Source organism: Gopherus flavomarginatus, chromosome 1 (genome assembly GCF_025201925.1).
Source record: "Gopherus flavomarginatus isolate rGopFla2 chromosome 1, rGopFla2.mat.asm, whole genome shotgun sequence".
In the NCBI taxonomy this organism is placed as follows: domain Eukaryota; kingdom Metazoa; phylum Chordata; order Testudines; family Testudinidae; genus Gopherus; species Gopherus flavomarginatus.
This window is the reverse complement of record NC_066617.1, coordinates 56,210,814-56,227,940: the sequence shown is the minus strand read 5'-3', so window position 1 is coordinate 56,227,940 and position 17,127 is coordinate 56,210,814. Positions and strand designations below refer to the sequence as shown.

The window sequence follows — 17,127 nt, the reverse complement described above, 5'->3', positions numbered from 1 at the left end:
TCCATTTGAAAGTGTTGGCTCACAGGCACTGTTTGCCTGAAAGGCAGTCTTTTTCTACTGCACCAAGACAGTCATTTTGTAAGTTATAATACAGCAAAAGGATTATTTCCTAATAAGATGGTCTCATTTTTTTAAGCTGATGTAATAAATATTGACATATTTCTACATCACTGTAAATAGTGCTTTCAAATGCATCATAATATTAACCAATCTCCTGCAAAAAAAAAAAAAGTCAGGATATAGCTCTCTGTTCATAGACTCTAAGGCCAGAAGGGACCATCATGATTCTCTGACTTCCTGCACATCATAGGCCATAAAACCTCTCCCACCCACTCCTTTAATAGGCCCATAACCTCTGGCTGAGTTACTAAAGTCCTCAAATCATGATTTAAAGACTTCAAGATACAGAAAATCCACCAGGCATCATTTCAAAACCTCAATGTCCTACTGATACTTTATCAATAGTAAAATGTATGTTTAACATTAAGATTGCTAAGCCAGCACACATAAGCCAATACACCTGCAGATAAGCAGCAGCATCACATTTTGGGATTGTTCTGAAAATTTCATTAAAAAAAAAAGAATTATAGTATCTTAAATATTGATACTGCTAATTACATGGAGAGTGGTGTGCATAAACCAACAGAAGCCTGCATCTGTTAAAACAAAAGCTGGGGGTGGAGAGGCAGTTCTCACTTCAGGACAGCTGAAAAGCTTCCTTGATCTTATGCTTCACAGCATACAAACAGAAATTAGATAAATATCACAGAATCACAGAAATGTAGGGCTGGAAAGGACCTTGAGAGGTCATCTATCCATCCCCCTGAGCTGAGACAGGACCAAGTTAACCTAAACCATCCAACAGGTGTTTGTCTAACCTGTTCTTAAAAACCTTAAGGACAGATTTCCACAGCTTCCCTTGGTAAGCTTATTCCAGTGCTTAATTATCCTTATAGTTAAAGTTTTTCCTAATTCCTAGCCTAACTCTCCCTTGCTGCTGGTTAAGCCAATTACTTCTTGTCCTACCTTCAGTGGCTATGGAGTACAATTGATCATCAAACTCTTGGTAACAGCCTTTATCATATTTGAAGTCTTCTCAGGTCCCCCTTACCTCCCAGTCTTCATTCCTTAAGACTAAATCTGCCTCTTTTTCACGAGTGGCAAATCAAAGTTCAGGGCCCTGGGGATGTTCTAGTTGGAAGTAGAAATTGATGGACTCTGGTATTTCTTTGATGCAGTCTTGTTTATTTACAAGGAATGTACAAAGTGCTGATTCTCCAACTGCAGGAGTCACCAAGAACAAAAGGAGCAGTTTCTTAGCATACAGCCCCCAAGTCTCTTTAGTCAACAGATCCAAAAGCTCTCGCTAGCTTTTTTCCAGGGTCACACTGTGCTTACAGGCTGCTGCTTGGCTTTCCCTCTGGCTCTTTCTTTATTGCCTGTGTTCTCAGTTTCTATGCATTGTCTTCCCTCATTCCCTTGCCCCCAAATCTGGTCACAATACCCAGGAGACCGTCTGCCCTCAGTGCTAGTTTCTGGGCAGACTATTAGGCCTTATTTTAGGTGTGGCCCTTCTTACAACTGTCTTGTTCACACCCCATCTCAAAGAGATTTTCTAGAGGGCTCGCATGCTTTGGTACAGAGCCCTCTAACAAGCAGGACCCAGAACTGCTTCATCCCAAATCCTCCCCTCCCCTCCATCTCTTAAAACAATAGCTTGCAATTCCAACAGAGGCCTCAATACGCCACACATCTGGGCTCCTATTATCAGAGATTGGTCCAGGAGCTTGCCATTATCGAACTACCCCTGCATCAGTTTCTGGAGGAGGGAAAGTGTTTCAGCTGGATTTATGTCCATGAAGAAGGAACCATGAATCAAAGGAAGCCTTTGTCAACTCTCCCGTTTGTGTTTTCGCTGATCAGTCTAGCGTGCTATCCTAGGTTCTGATGTAAATAATGTCAAAGACAGAGCTGTGTTGTCTATGGGAAGCTGAGATGCTGAATAAATGGTAGGCCTTTTACAGCTAGGAACCTTTCCAATCTAACATCTAGGTACCTTCAAAACTGAGATGTTCAAGTGGGTCCCTGCTTGGGAGTAAAAATCTCTGAGAGAATGACAGCAGCAGGTGGAAGGCAACATTTTCCCTGCACTCCGAACCACATCGCCAAGGCTGTGAGGAGTTATGATGTTTTTAATTATGAGCCAAGTATATGTTCTTACCACAGCATGTGTGGGGTGTGGATGAAAGAGAAGTACATTAGTAGAAAGCAGTGCCTCAGTTAATCAGCGGACACAGACACAGTTGGGCTGGATATTTTGGATAGAAAGACCAACTTTGGAGCCCTGAAATGCAGTTGGATGTGCTAGAAAGACTAGCTATTTTGCTGCTTCTCTGTGTTTGGAACTATGTGCATATTGTAAATAAAATAGAGGAGGAAAAAGTGTCCTCAGTCAGCAACCATGCAACTCTCTCCCAACAAGGAATTAGCCCAGTCTAGAAGCCCATTTTTTTTCTTGTCCTCTTGGAAGCTAGGACAATGGCTACTTGGAAAACTGTGAACAAAGATATAAACTCATCTCAGGATGCTGATGACAGAATAAAGTACCTGTAGCCCTTCAAATGTATTACACAGATACTTTGTATATTACACAAATGGGTGTATTTAAAAAGTTAATTCATGGTTGTAATGACACAGCTGTGCAATGCAAAATCCTATATAATTCCTGGGTGTGATCTCACTACAGTGAATAATACATTTTAATGTTGTGAAAATTAGTCAATTCAAATACCCTACTGGCTGAGCTCATGTTTTTATGGCACTACTGCATAAGTGTCAACTTTTAATATATATTTTTAATTTAAAAATCTAATTGGGAGTTTTTATTGTTCCCAATTAATCTCCCGGAATGAAATATAATTCCATGCTGATTCTTTGCCCATATCTGCATATTTTACTCCTTGCAGAATGTTCTCACCCAATCAGTTCTAAGTGGGCCAGGTTATCCTTTCCTCCTTTCCTGTTCGGGGTACAGTAAAGGAAGGGAGGTCACCACCTTTGCACCTTTTGAATTCTAGTCCCTACTGGGGACATGCCTGGCCCATTTAATTTGTGTCCCCTCCCCTCCTCTAGTTAATAGAGATTTTGGTCATTTATGCATCCTGCCCCTAATTCTCATATGCGACCAAGCTGTGTTAGCATAACATCCAAAGCAAGGGTGGCAAAAGACATTTTTTATTCTTAGGTCAGATTATTATTTGTATTGTGATAGTACCAATGAGCCTGAGTCATGACGCAGGATCATAGTGTGCTACTGTGTCATTAATACAAGTTAGAGCAGCCTCAGAGCTGCCCTAGCTTGCACCCTGTTGCTTATTATGGTTCCAAGAGACTGTTGTAGCAGCCAGTAACAACTGGAGGCTAGAAGCACTCAAACTATCCCCCTTCATGTCCTCTGCAAAGGGGTCCTTAGTGTAGAGCGGATACAGCAGGTGTTGCCACATGAGAACTCCCCAGGCATCCAAAGAAGGGGCTGATGTGTGACCCCTTTATGCCACTGAAGCCAGCTTAGAGGGTTACAGCTCAATGATTTGGACCCTTTATCTCCTCTGTTATTTTTAAGCTTACTCATTCACTCAGCCAATGATAATGCGATGACTCTCTCAAGACACTTCTCATCAATATCTCTAATCTCTCCCAATCTATTGTATTTCTACATAGTACCCGCTGGAATAAACTGGGAGGAAATTAACTTGACTATACAGGACCAAATTCTGTCATCATATATGGACATTCAAATCCTGTTCATGTCATTTCAAGCTATGCATACATTAAACAGAATTTGGTGCTCAAAATTTTGAGTGGAGATTAAATCATATGAACAGCTACAGTACTTTAATCTGCTCAGTCTCAATCCTTTTACACACTATTTGGGTGAATGGTGAGGAAAGATGGACATACCTGATGAATGGGTGCTTACATGCTTACCCAGCTGCCCTGATAAACAGGCAGATGAGCATTGCTAAACTGTTCATGGGATTCAAACCTTAATCACATTGACCCAGTTCAACAAACAAAAGGTCTGAGTAAAGACAAGGGATGTGTCCTCCATTGAGTTGGGCAGGAAGAGACCAAAATGCATCTGACTACAGAATTTCATTTCATACCATTTCCGTGTTGAGAATCTAGATGGATTCCTTCTAGCCTGTAGCTCCAGCTCTTCCTACTTTATTCAGACTAACTCCTGTATATATCAGCAACATTTAGAAATACAAGAAAAATAATCTATGCAAATGTAATTTGGGTACTTAAATTTCAAAAGACAACAAAGGCAAAGGATAATCCAGTTTTCTACTGTTTCTTCTACAGTGTGATCCAGTAGCTCCATCTACTGTTAATGTAAGGCATTGGTTCTGTTTATGAAGGATTAATGTTTCAGAAGCACTAGGGAGTGACTAACGAGCCTAAATCCCATTGAGAGACAATGAGACAGACTCAAACTGTTTACGTATTTTTGAAATTTTTACTCCAAATGTCCTACACAGGAAAAAGTAGAAATTTAAAATTCTGGTTTACATTCTGCACCCGTTGCTATATCATTTTTACAAAATGAGAAGTCTTGTGTATTTTGGGGACAACCTTACTTTAGTACCTAACTACTTAACTGCATAATATTTCAGGAAACAACCGCCACCAATACAACAGTAAATAATGTGGTATATAGGGAAGACAATCATTTGATTCCAGTGAGGAACAAAAATGAAGAAAATTGATATTTGATAGAATTTATGATCAAAAATGCTAAATATTTTCCTGTTTCAGAAGAGGCAATCAAGACTGTGGAAATGCAAATGAAATAGCTATAGAAGGTCACAAATAAAGTTATCTGGTAATCAGAGCAGAGAGAAGTGTAGCTACAATCAGCCTAGATTCAAGTTCTGAGATGCATTTGTAAACAGTAGAGCTAAGACAGAACTTCCATTATACTAAACCTTTCCTTGAAGCCAGATACAAACTTCTTTGCTCCATCTGCATGTTCACAAGCTATTCAGGCTGCTGTTAGCAGTGCTTTCTGGGTTTGCTGGGATAACTCACATAGACCTGGTCTACACCACAAAGTTTTTCCAGAATAATTATGTTGGATAGGAGTGGGAGAATGGGGAGGAAGAAAGTCACAACTCTTATCTGTGTCAGCAAAACTTCCAGTGAAAACACAACTTCTGTCAGCACGGCTAATGGCTCTCTGGGAGACAGTGTTGCATGCTGGCAAATGAACTCCTTCTGCAGGCTTACGTTGCATGTATGCTGGCAGCTCTGCTGGCATAACTAAGCTGGCCAAGGCCCTGTAGTGTAGACAAGTCCTAAGTGTTGTGTATTTGGTTGTCATGGTTTTTGTTCCTATGGCAACTGAGTTAGATTATCAGAGGACAGCCCAGCCAGCTTCGGCTGGTTAGGCGAGCTCTGTGTCTGTAAATAAATGGTAGTTTTGTTAGCTGTCTGCTGTCTGGCCTCAAGTGATTTCTTCCTAAACCGGCTGCCCCCGAGGATATAATAAGTGGCGATGAGGGTGGGATTCCGGTGCTGCTCCAGTAACAGAAGTAAGTAGAAGTCAAGGTAAAAAACAAACAAACAAACTGCTTGTTTGCACTGACTGTGAAAGTGAAACTAAGTATCATGGCTACTCTGACCGGGCCACTGGAACCTTTTGATGAGAATATAGTGCAATGGCCTGTGTGTACTGAGCATTTTGAGCTTTTTGTTATTGCAAATGACATTACAGAAGCGAAGAAGGTGCCAATATTCTTAAGTGTTGTAGGGGCTAAACCTACTCCGTGCTACGTAGCTTACTACACCCTGTTAAGCCTGAGACTAAATCTTACAATGACATAGTGGAAATCCTGGGGTCCCATTTTTCCCCAAAACCACTGGTAATTGATGAAAGATATCGGTTCCACAAAAGAGACCAAAAAGAAGATGAAACAGTTGTACAATTTGTAGCAATTTAAAAAAGCTAGCAGAACACTGTGAATTTAAAGAGATGTTAAATGATGCCCTGCGTGACAGCTTAGTGTGTGGCCTCTACAGTGAAGCTATATGGAAGCGCCTACTGACAGAGGCTCAGCTTACATTACAGAAGGCTGTTGATATTGCTGTCTCCATGGAACTGGCTACAAGGGAGGTGCAATACATCAGTGCATCTCCTAGGGTGCAAAAGGTGTCACAAGAACCTACCCACAAAACTGGGCAGAGTCAAGAATGTTACCGCTGTGGTAAGCCAGGTCACCAGGCATCAGAATGCTGGTGTAAGGACCTGGTGTGTCGACACTGTGGCAAAAAGGGACACACTGAGTGTGCCTGTAAACAAAACAAAAAGAGACCTGTGGTCTGGCCGACAAAAAGAGGAACCCTGCATACCCTAGAACAGACCCAGGATGATCAAGGTGACACCTCATCGCAAGAGGAAGTGCCACTGCATGTTTTGTCTTTGGCGGTGGGCTCACATGAATACTGGGTAACCCCGTTGCTGGATGGCAAACCTATACACATGGAACTGGACACCGGTGCAGCCGTCTTGCTGGTCTCCGAGACTGTGTATAAAGAAAAGCTACAGCATCTTCCGCTTAAGGCAACAAAAACTATTCTGAAGACGTATACGGGAGAAGCTGTGCCCATGTTGGGCACTATTGATGTTAAGGTGGAGCTCAATGGACAGGCTGCTAAATTGCCACTGTTTGTGGTGAGAGGTAACTACCCAGCCTTAATGGGTAGGTCTTGGCTTGAGAAGATTCAGCTGAACTGGGCAGAAGTGCACCAGATGACTAAAGAAGAAACCAGTCTAACCCCTATACTAAGGAAACATGCTGCTGTTTTTGGAGATGATTTGGGAAGTATGAAGGGAATCACTGTGACACTGAACATTAAACCTGACAGTCCACCAAAATATCTGAAAGCCCAAACTGTGCCATATGCCATCAGGCCAAATGTTGAAGCAGACCTGGAGTGCCTGGTCACCAATGGAGTCCTAATACCAGTTACCCATAGCTCATGGGCCACTCCTATCGTTCCAATAGTGAAGAAAGATGGCTCTCTCTGGATTTGCGGTGATTTTAAAGTCACTGTCAACCCAGTGTTGTGTGCAGAGCAATATCCGCTTCCCCGCATCGATGACCTCTTCACAGGCCTGACTGGGGGACAAAAGTTCAGTAAGATTGATCTGAGTCAAGCATATTTACAGATGCACGTCGATGAAAAGTCCCAAGAGCTGTTGACTATTGTGACTCATAAGGGGCTTTATCGATACTGTTGCCTAACATCACTCCTGCCCTGTTCCAGATGGCTATGGACCAGATCTTGTGTGGCTTGTCAGGAGTTCAGTGCTATCTGGATGATATCCTGGTCACTGGAAGGAATGAAGAGGATCACTTAAAGAATTTAGAGGCTACCCTACAAAGACTGGAAGAGTATGGCCTACGAGTTTGCAAAGACAAGTGTGAATTCTTCAAGCCCTCTGTTGAATATTTGGGACACATCATTGATTCTGCAGGTCTTCATAAGGCCCCTGCAAAAGTTAAAGCTATTGTGGAGGCTCCCCCACCTCGAAATGTAAGCCAGCTGTGCTTGTTTCTAGGACTACTGAACTATTATGGAAAGTTCATCTCACAGTTAGCCACACTGCTAAAACCACTTCATGAGCTCCTGCGGCAGAACAAGGCCTGGAAGTGGACTGAAGCCTGTGATGTTGCATTTAACAAAGCTAAGGATGCATTGCTAAATTCTGAAGTTCTAACGCACTTTGATCCATCCTTACCCCTACAATTGGCCTGCGATGCCTCCCCTTATGGAGTGGGAGCAGTCGTGTCACACATTATGCCTTTGGGAGAAGAGAGACCTATTGCTTTTGCTTCACGCACTCTAAGCAAAGCAGAAACTAACTACGCCCAAATCGAACCTGAGGCATTAGGAATTGTTTTTGGAATTTGGCAGTTTCATCAGTACTTGTTTGGGCGAAAGTTTACTCTTCTCACAGACCATCGACCTCTGATGTCAATTTTTGGACCCTACACAGGCATTCCCCCATTAGCTGCTAGTCGTATGCAACACTGGGCATTGTTACTTTCAGCACACACATATGAAATCAAATATCGGAAATCCACTCTGCACGGCAATGCAGATGGCCTCTCAAGGGTGCCTTTGCTGGTCAAACATTAAGATAGTGCCCAAAAGGAAATCTTCTACTTTGAACAGGTAGAGAATACACCCATCACTGCTCCTCAAATAAAGAAGGCAATTAGCGTTGACCCAGTATTGTCCCAAGTTATGGACCTGGTGATGCATGGAAAATCTCGACAAACCTCTCTGGTCTCACCCGACCTTGTTACCTACATGTCCAGGAGGACAGAGTTATCGGTCCAATCTGGTTGTTTGTTGTTGGGGAGACGTGTCATTATTCCACCACCACTGAGATCACAGATGTTAGAACAGCTACATTCCGGTCACTGTGGAATAGTGTGCATGAAGGAAATTGCATGAAGCTATTTTTGGTGGCCTGGATTGGACAATGCTATTGAAGAGATGGCAAAAGCTTGTATGTCATGTCAGGGTGTGAGGAATGCACCCCAGTGGGCACCCCTACACCCATGGGACTGGCCTGAAAACCCGTGGCAACGTATTCACATTGACTTCGCTGGCCCCCTTGAAGGAAGCATGTTCTTGGTGGCAGTAGATGCCCATTCTAAATGGCCAGAAGTCTCTATAATGCAGTCCACTACTGCAGAGAGTACTATCCAAAAACTACGAGGACGCTTTAGTCGTTTCGGTCTGCCAGAACAACTTGTGAGTGACAACGGACCGCAGTTCGTCTCTCAGGAGTTTCAAAATTTTATGAAGGCAAATGGGATACACCACATCACGTCAGCACCATATCATCCATCCACCAACGGATTAGCTGAAAGATTTGTGCAGACAATGAAACACACTTTGAAATCAGCAAGGGGACAACACTCCATTCAAAAGCGTCTGGATACCTTCTTACTTTCCTACAGAAACACACCTCATGCTACGACCCAGGCATCCCCGGCCTTTCTAATAATGGGACAACAACTGCACACTTGCTTTGATCTGCTGAAACCTTCTGAACCCTGACAAATTGTGCAACATCAGCAGCAATATCAAGTCATCAGACGGGCATCCAGATCAAAAGACTGAACCTTTAGCCCGGGACAGCCAGTTTTGGCTCGGAATTATACTTCCAGAGCTAAATGGGTCCCTGCCACAATCATCACTCAAACAGGACCTGTTTTCTACACAGTCCGGACTGCAGAGAATCTTACCTGGCGGCAACACGTAGATCAGCTGTTGCCAGGTCATGCCAGTCCTCAGGACACATCTGCAGTTGAGTGGTCTGACTTCACCTCTTCTGGTGAGATACCGACTCACGAATCACCTGTTCCTGACTGTTCTCCTCCATTACTGCCGGCGGCTGAGATACCCCTTTGCCCAGCACAAGCTGATACCACCTCCTCACCTGTTCGTGCTGTGGACCCTGAGCCCACGGTACTTTCAGGTGCAACAACACCAGAAGTTCACCGTAATCCACCTAGAGACAGAAGGCCTCCTCATCGGCTGGATCTTTAGCTAGGGTGAACCCACGGTTATGGGGCAAAATAATTCCCAGGGTTTAGCCGGGAATGGAGGCAGTCTACCCTCCTTCTCTAGTCTAGTGTGTGTTATATTTAGGGGATGTTCTTATTGGGGGGGAGGAATATGTTGTGTATTTGGTTGTCATGGTTTTTGTTCCTATGGCAACTGAGTTAGATTATTAGGGGATAGCCCAACCAGCTTCGGCCGGTTAGACGAGTTCTGTGTCTGTAAATAAATGGTAGTTTTGTTAGCTGTCTGCTGTCTGGCCTCAAGTGATTTCTTCCTAAACCGGCTGCCCCCAAGGATATAACACTAAGGCTCTGAAGCATAGATATGAGCATAGTATTTCCTTTGTATCCTTTGGTTAGCTCAGCCAACCTCAGGATGTCCTTTGGTCACTGATACATTCTTAAACCTGAAAAGAATAACAGAACCTTGAACAATAATCACCATGAGTTTATAGGGAACACATCCTATCAGATGAATGTTCACTTTTATGAACAGAATCATGTAATAGTGGAATAAAGAAACCAGTAGGTCATATTCTTGAGGGAGGAGAGGCCCCAGACTAGGCATTAGTTGCATTTTCTTGTAACCAGTTCTGACTTTTAGGCCTCATTACTTGTAGTCACTTAAAATCTATCTTTCTCTAATTAATACACTTTTTTTTTTTGCTTAATCTAAACCAGTGTGTTCAGACTGAAATATCTGGGTAGCTCCATTTGGGATAACAGGATTTGTGCATATCATTTTCTGTTATAAAATGAAAGACTTTATATGAGCTTGTATTGTCCAGGAGAGGGTTTGGGAGTATATTTCTGGGGAAAGTCTGCGACTGAGAATTTACTGGCTTTGCTCTGCAGTGTAACTCATGAGTGGCTGGCTATAGTACTCATACATTATAACTTGGAGTAACCTACATGCTGGAGGCTGTGTGCGAGTGGTAACTCACAGAAAAGCAGGGTAAGAGGCACCCCAGGTTGGAGAACTGAGGGAAAACGGCTATTCATGGTTCAGATTGTATCCTGGGTACATCACAGTGATACAGCCAACTGGTTGCTAAGGGCTTCATGGTCCATCAACCCTGTTAATACTATACTGAGAATCTGAACTCAGAGAAAAACATGAATTAGGCTATTCAGGAATCTGGTTCTGGATAGCAAGGTGATGTGGAGATATTGCCATTAGATGGACCCTTATAGAATTAATACTTTTTATTATTATTTCTATAACTGTGATGCCTAGGAGCCAAAGTTATGGAGCTCATTGTACTAGGGTTTGTGTGTACACAAATCCTACCCCCCTATCCCCCCCTTGAGATGTCTCTGCCCCACGGCGCTTACACTCTAAGTATAAGACATGTCACAACAGAGGGATATAGACAGATTGGAGAGGACATTTAATCAATGAAACATTATTAGTCAGTATGCTCGCCCGTGACTTCTGCCCACTGGCAGCCTAACCACTGTCAATTTTTTTGTAGGCATCATGGCAAAGGGGAGTTTTGAGAAAGGATTTGAAAGTATACAATGAGGTAACTTGAGGATGTTTATGGAGACTGTGAGGAGGCAGCGTCTAAGAAAGCACAAAGATGTTTGTTTGAAAATTTAACAAGTGGGCAGTGGAGGCTGGCATCATTGGCTGAATGGAGGTGAGCATCAACAGTAAGATGATAGGTAAGGTGGGCCTTGAAAGTCAATACGAACACCCTATGATTGATGCAATGGAGCAGGGAAAGTCAGGGGCAAGATTCAAAGAGGGGGTAACATGCTCAAAGCAATGAGCTAAGAACATAATCATTACAGTAGTGTTGTGAATGTATACGAGCAGAGTAAGACTGTTTGTCAAGGCCAGACAGCACAAAGTTACTGTAATTGAGACGTGAGATGTTGAGAGTTTGGACAAGAATTTTAGCTGAAAAGGAATGGCTGTATCTTAGAGATGTTATGAAGAAATAATTGTCAAGATGGGGACCTAGAGAGAGGTCTAAGTCAAAGATGCTGCCCAAGTGACAGGCAGAATGGTGGTGTTGCCCACAGTGACTGAGAAAGGGGAAGAATAGGCTCTGCAATAGAATGCTACTGTACTAAACTGTTCAGCCACTAGGTGGCATTGTTTTAGCTATGTTCAGCTTGAGGGGCTAGACATCCATAATGAGCTCTCAGAGGAATAGGCCAAGATTCTGGTTTGGACAGGAGGAGACAGGTCTGGAATAGGTCAGTAGGTAGGTCTGTGAGTCATCAGCATGGAGAGGGTAGCTGAATTTGTATTTGTGGATGAAATTACCCAGAAATAAGATGTAGATGGATCAAGGACTCAGGGAAGAATGGCAATGGCAGCTGTGTCAAAGGTGACTGACAGATCAAGGAGAATGAAGTTAAGAGTATTGTTTCTGAGCTTTAGCTAGGAAAAGATCATTGGAGACTTTGGCAAGAGCAGTTTGAGTGGAATGCAAGGGGCAGAAGTGGGACTGGAGAAGGTCTAGGAGGGAATTGGAGGTGAGGAACTCCAGACAGTAATGATCTTAAAGATGAAGGAGAAAAGGGAGATGGGTCAGCAGCTGGAGAGGCAAAATGGGGTCAAAGGGATTTTTTTCAAAAAAATGGGAAGACTAAGCATGCTTGTATTGTGAGGGGAAAGCAAGGAGAGAGAGAGCTTAAGGAGAAGAGTAAGGGAGAGTGGGTTTGAGGGAGATCAGGAGATGTGATAAGTTCACTGGGGCAAGCAGAAGGGTTACAGGAGAAGAGCAGATGAGAAAGTTCTGCACCTGAGATCAGAGAGGAGAGAATTGCCAGTGGGGAAGGGAAGGGAAAGCTAACTTGTGTGTGTGTGCGGGCACACGTGCACATTTGCCTGGTCATCGGACTTTTGCCAGAGATGCTTCTGATGCATGGGAGCAGGAGTATGGATGGTGGGAGTGAATGAAGGCTGGCAGTTAGCAGGAAAGACCTTATGGTGGGGGAAGAGGGGCCTACCTTTGTGGAAGGTTGGGACCTCAAGGGTTTAGTACTTCAGTGATACTTCCAAAGGACTGTTTAAAGGCCAGGGCATAGCACAGATCCTGTGGATCCATGACATAGGGTTGGTACCAACACACCAGGGTACTGCTGAGCAAGATATCGGATGATGGGTACTAGGGCAGCCAGTGCTGGAGAATGGTGCCTGGTGGACTGCCCTCAGGTGTATTTAACAGTTGACACTGAGGACCTTTTGTCAGGCTGCTGGCTACCCTTTGACTGTTGAGCCAGAGACAAGTCAAACACCAGCTGACTTTTGTGTCTTGATAGGTACCAGGTAGGGTGATCCTGGCATTGGCTTATCCCTGGAGTGGCACTCCTTCTGACCTCTCTCTGAGGTCATTGACACTCAAATTGAGGCAGACAACTGCGGCCTCTTAGTCAACATATTACGGGAACTGGGGTGGAATCTCAGCTCGCTGGGGCAATCGTGGAGATGGAATGACTGGAGGACTAAGGTCCAGCTACATTCTTCCTTTGGGCATCTGGAGGCTCACAGAGGCGCCATAGGAAAAATTTGAGTAGGGCCTTGCTAAACTTTTTAGTGTCGCTTAGAGAAGGTGCAACATATGGAACACCACTCAGGAACATGTTCCTCTCTGAAGCCAGAGAGGCATCTGGAGTGGCCCTTGTTAGGCAGCATCAAAGCTCCACATGGGAGCAGGTTATGAATCTAGGGGATTTTGCTTCCAACTACTGACAATTTTTTCCCCCACAAAAGGCAAAAGACTAATTACTAATTAATACAGTACAGCTAACACTAACACATTGGACAGAGAAGCAGCCAGACTCTACAAGAAGTCCATCTCATTGCCATTGGCAGTAAGGAGCCAACTGAATGACCTTTGGGCCTGCTCTGCCCTTCATGACCTTGGGGGACAGGGGGAAGGAGGAATTCCATCTAGATGCCAGCATGGCCGAAGAAGACACTACTGACCAAATTTGATCCTACCTGCCTGTGGTATATGTGCACCAAGAGTGGATTCAATGTGGACAATCACAAAGTATTCTCAAATACTAAGATAAAACAAAAGCCCATAGATAGGAATATATTTTCAGCAGTGTGTGATGAAAACTAGGTGTATACTTCATGTTAGCATGAGCACTGAGCTCTCAAGGTTGAAAGCAATTTTTAATTAAATCGTTTTTGTACAGAGCTAAGTGCGATTTACCAGGTTAAAATAGTAAATCTTTCTTGTATAATAATGGATTGATTTTACAACAGTTGGCCCACCTTATGTTAAACCATCATGTAAGCTAATCCAGTAATCTAAGATATAAATAGTGCTTGTATTCTGTCTCTTTAGTAATACAAGATTCCATATTTTTGCTTAATTTGCTCCTACCTGAAGTGATCCTAGTGGAGTTCCAGCTGTATATGAGATTATTTCCTCATTATCTGACAAATGAGGGCTAGTAACCTAAATCTCAGCAGTCTACTCAACTATGCCTATCATGGTCCTGTGATCACGCTCCAAACATCTCCCTACTACTCAGCTCCACCCCTAACCTCTTTTCCCCCAAATAAAGAATAACCAGTTTGGCAGGCTTTGGAAAAAAATTAAACATACACCCTGCACATGAGTAATAAGGTGTCACAACCCCATTAGGACATTTAACACCTGTCTGACATTTAAATGTCATGTCTGAGTTAAATGTCTAATGTCACCACCATTGTGCCTGCCAGGCACACATTAAACTCAGACATGCCAAACCCGCGGGAAAAAGCCCACAGAAATTGGGATTGTTTCTGGCTTCATTGGCTTGTGAATTGCTTGTTGGCTAGTTTTTGGCTTGTAGCTTCTTTTTTTTGATCAGCTCCTGGCAAGCAGGGGCAAGGGGGGTGAGGGGGAAGAGTCAGGGGTGCACAGTGGGCCCACCACAGTCCCAGACTGCATGCCAGGGGATCTAGTCACAGAGCATAGGGGTTCCTAGGGATTGGCTTGTTTCGGCTTTGTTTTGAAATGGGATTAGCTTGAGTTTTGGCTTATTGTGAAAGTCGGGTTATTTACTCCGTGAAACTTGGCAACTGTGATTTTACTTATCCATAATCAGTTAGAAAAAGGTGCTTTTATTTGTATAGGAATATGATCCCAACCACTAGTATATGGCCTTAGTCCTGGTACTTATGAAAGACTCCTCCTCTGATAAGGATTCCTGGGTGGCACTGGGTTCCTGGTGGCACTGTTGCTGCTCACCTCCCATTCAGCTGTATAAACCCTAATATACAATTCTTGCTTTGTACAGTGGTCTGAAAAGGCTGTGAAGCATGCACACAGAACCTGAGCCTATCCCAGGGGAACTCCCCCTGGGTGTTCTATTTTCCTCTTACAGTTGTGGTTATAGTCATCCTCACTCCAATGGAGATTATTTAGAAAATCACTTTCTCCACCCAACTTCATTCCTGCATGCCCATAGCAACATCAACAACAGCTTAATTAGTCACACAACATCCCCTACTGCATACATTTAAGCAGCAATAGGCAGACCTGTATGATTGCCAATAGCTCCAGTGCTTAGCTAAATAGAGACATGAAGAAGGGTGGAGGTACAGTAATAGTGTACAGGTACTTAAGAGGTTTAATTTGACATTTATTAAGGCCTTGTGTACACTACCACAGTAAGTCGACCTAAGTTACGCTACTCCAGCTACATGAATAACATAGCTGGAGTTGACGTAGCTTAGGTTGACCTACTGTGGTGTCTACTCCGCACTTTGTCGACAGGAGAGATTCTCCCATCGACTTACCTGAATCTTGTCCGGTGGAGTACCGGAGTCAACCGTAGTGTGCTCTGCCGTCAGTTTAGCGGGTCTACTGAAATCGACCCCTGGTAAGTGTAGACATGGCCTTAGAGTACCACTGTCAATAAGAGAAGGAGTAAACAGGAGTGGTACACACAGTGTATATATACTGGGCTAATAAAACTACTGTAGAACTCACCCCTCCCGCCCCCAACTCCCCCCCACTCCCAAACTGTTCTTTTCAATTCCTAATATTTCTCCCCATAATGTGCATCAGGGCAATATATGTTGGACAGGGCACTATTTATTTCAGCACCTGTTAGTGATACATTATTATTCAATGATGTAGCTCACAATTTTATTCACTAAGTGAACCAGGTTACTGAATATTTCCATGAGTAATCAACTATAATTAGTATTTTTCTTATCACCCAAAGCAGTTAAATGTAATGTATCAGAATTATAGCAGTCAGTATAAATTGGGATTCCATCTCCCCCAACTCCCAATCTTATTTAGCACTATTCCTTGAAAAGTAAGGCCTTGTCTACACTACAAAATTAAGTTGACCTAAGTTAGGTTGAAGTATAGCCACTGCACGTGTCCACACTACGTCCCCTCTGTGGGTGGTGAGAGTCCTCACCAGGAACACTTTCACCAGTTTAACTGTGTGGGGCACTGACAGCTGGAACCCCCTCCCCACTCCCTGCTTGGTGGCCTCCACCTACCTTCCTGTGGGGGTGGAGTTATTAGGTTGGTGTAGGGCGTGACTAATAGCAGTGGGAGCAACATTCTGTAAGTGTTACAATACAGTTAGGTAGATGTAAGTTGCCTTACGGAAACCTAACACTGTAGTGCAGACCATTAAGAGTGGCAGGATGTGGCTTACTCACTACTATCCACTCTGCAAATATAGTCTTGTTTTCTTCAAGGTACAGCTAAGGTACTAATAATCATCATGATAACTGTAGAAGAATCTGGCCTGATACTGGTATTGAATTGAGGGTTGCAAGTATTTTGAGTCAACAACTTCTGTTTTACCAAACTAAAAAACTTTGTCTTTTACTAGCACAGAAGCCATTATTCAAATTGTTGTGTGTATTTTAGTATCCTGAAAATTAGGAGCTGTACTGTGTTGTCCTTAATGTTCAGCTAGAAATAATGTTCTTATTGAAGAAGAAGGCAAACTTTTTTTTTTTATTGTATAAACGCAATTTTAATTAAGGTCAACTTGTACAAAAAGCTATTAGAATGAATACTAAATGAGGATATAAACAGCAACCATGATCTCAGTACACAATACATAACATACCCCCCAGTTTAAGAAGCAGTAACTCTAAACTGTTCTTATTCATTTGAGAGTGAACTGGGACAAGTTGACTATCACTATTTATTATGTGCCCCACCCAGCTGTGATCTCCGCTCAGTTTGTACTGTGGTGCTGAACTGTAAGGCTCATATATTCTAGAGAAGCTTGAATCTGAGAAAGTTCCTCCCATTTTTATTTCACGACTTTATATTTTATTTTAGACGTTCCTTTTATTCTGCTCATTTATGATTCATGTTTGTGGGCAATAGTTTATCACTGGTCTTTGGTAGAATGGATGACATCACTTTTTCAAGAACATCTGTAATACAGCATTTTTGTGTTATCATTAATAAGGCATCATGGAAAAAGGATGCATCATTTATATAGAAGGATAATCAAAGACTGAAAAAAAAGCCATGTT

At 43.0% G+C, this 17,127-nt stretch overlaps 1 protein-coding gene across 1 annotated transcript in view; it reads right to left on the bottom strand.

Annotated features, from left to right (window-relative positions):
* The window catches only part of LOC127042868 (uncharacterized), a 972,530-nt gene that overhangs the window by 316,326 nt on the left and 639,077 nt on the right, over positions 1 to 17,127 (bottom strand). The gene's annotated exons all lie outside the window — the stretch shown is intronic.